Here is a 2206-nt window from a genome sequence, read left to right on the forward strand (position 1 = left end):
TTAAGCAACCTTATTTTAAAAGCATGGTATTTATTTTAAAGGTGCTATCTGGAATTGTTTCCCTGACTACCTATTAAGGCCTTCAGCCGTTTGTTATTTGAAATTATTTGTGGCCTTCCGCCTGATAACAAATTCACTTATTTTATAAAAAGGCCTTCAGTCGTGTTACAGTTTGTTTTAAAACGAAGTATTTATCTTAATATGTGCTATTTGGAATTGTTCTTCTAATTCAGGCCTTCAGCTGTTGGTGATTTCAAGTTGTGTGTGGCCTTCAGCTGAGCAATAATTTCACTTCTTTCATAATAAGGCCTTGAGCCGTGTTACAAGAAATTTTTTTAAAGCAAACTTGTTTTAAAAGCAAAGTATTTGTTGAAATGTGTGCTATTTGGATTTGTTCTTCTGACTTCTAATTCAGGTCTTTGCCGTTTTTTATTTGAAATTGTTTGTGGTCTTCTGCCGAGTAATAATTTCACTTCTTTTATAATAAGACCTTCAGCCATGTTACTGTTTGTTTTGAAACGAAGTATTTATTTTAATAAGTGCTATATTTGGAATTGTTCTTCTGACTTCTCATTCAGGCCTTCAGCCATTTGTTGTTTGAGGTTATTGTTCGTGGCCTTCGGCCCCAAAATTGTGGAATTTTTTTGGTCATAAGGCCTTCAGTCGTCATACAGTCAATTGTGTTTTTTTAAGAGATTGTTTTAAAATTTTAATTTCTTTAAATAAAGTTTACGTATTTGTGTGCAACCGAGAGTACCTGATTACGGCCCCGTCCGTAATCGTAATCTTATCGTGCCCCATCCTGAGAAACCAGCTCTCAGACACAACATGTAATGTGTGTTTTTCATGAACAATAAAAAGGGGAGAAACGATATTGTTGATCTCTATTCCAATTCTCAGTATAGGTTCCGGAACTCTAGGAACCGAAGTGATGCAAAACTTTTTTTAATGAGTGTATTTTCATAGCTTTTGTAACGCATGTACATCTCTCCACACAAGTGACATTGTGCATTGCAGGTCTTACTTGAATCTGATTGCGATGTGACACTTTCTGATGAAAGACTCAACTCACAACGTGATTAACTGCACAGTGTTGATTACTGTAAAAATTTAGTGATTGTCATTGTGTATTTCGAGTGAGGAATTGAAACGTTCCTCTTCGTCCGCCGTCTCGGAGTTTCTGCAGCGCCTGGTGAAGCCACCTATCGGCTGGCCACTGGCCAGAGTCCACGAACTGCTGGCGCCGTGCGGTGCTCGAGACAAATCACGTGACGTATTGCTACGCAGACTCCCTCCGAAACGTATGTTGACGGACCCGGATAATTTCTATCCCCTGCTACACATATGGTATCAATCCAAGCAAGGGTCACCAGCCTCACTTTGATCCTTGCTCTCCGTCTTCAGGCCACAAGTGGCCCATCGGGACCATCCGACCGCTGTGTCATCCTCACTGAGGATGCGGATGGGAGGGGCGTGTGATCAGCACACCCCACCCCCGGTCGTTATGATGGTTTTCTTTGACCGGAGCCGCTACTATTCGGTCGAGTAGCTCCTCAGTTGGCCTCACGAGACTGAGTGCACCCCGAAAAATGGCAACAGCGCATGGCGGCCTGGAGGTTCACCCATCCGAGTGCCAGCCACGCCCGACAGCGCTTAACTTCGGTGATCTGACGGGAACCGGTGTATCCACTACGGCAAGGCCATTGCCACTTTGATCCTTGGGCGAAGGTTAAATTAGTTACTTCCACTACACCACTGCCGACGGCCTTGGCGCAGTGGTAACATCGGTTACCGTCAGATCACCGAAGTTAAGAGCTGTCGGGCTGGGCTAGCACTTGGATGGGTGACCGTCCGATCTGGCGAGCTCTGTTCGCAAGAGGGGTGCACTCAATCCTTATGAGGCAAACTGAGGAGCTACTTGATTGAGAAGTAGTGGCTCCGGTCACGAAAACTGACAACGGCCGGGAGAGTTATGTGCTGACCATGTGCCCCTCCGTATCCGCATCCATCGACGCCCCTGGGCTGTGAGGATGAAACGGCGGCCGGTCGATACCGTTGGGTGTTCCGAGGCCTGTTCGGATGGAGAGAGTTTCACTAAACCACCACTTCATGCTTTCTAGCAGCCGGATTACTTTCAAAAGACTCCTCAATCCGACTACTGCACTAGATAACAAACAATACAAATTGTCTCTGTACTGCCACCAAC

General features: G+C 45.0%; 1 pseudogene; it reads right to left on the reverse strand.

Annotated features, from left to right (window-relative positions):
• Positions 1–1590: 1590 nt before the first annotated feature.
• Positions 1591–1708, reverse strand: LOC126459173 (5S ribosomal RNA; annotated as a pseudogene).
• Between the last annotated feature and the right edge of the window lie 498 nt (positions 1709–2206).

Source organism: Schistocerca serialis, chromosome 2 (genome assembly GCF_023864345.2).
Source record: "Schistocerca serialis cubense isolate TAMUIC-IGC-003099 chromosome 2, iqSchSeri2.2, whole genome shotgun sequence".
NCBI classification, from domain to species: domain Eukaryota; kingdom Metazoa; phylum Arthropoda; class Insecta; order Orthoptera; family Acrididae; genus Schistocerca; species Schistocerca serialis.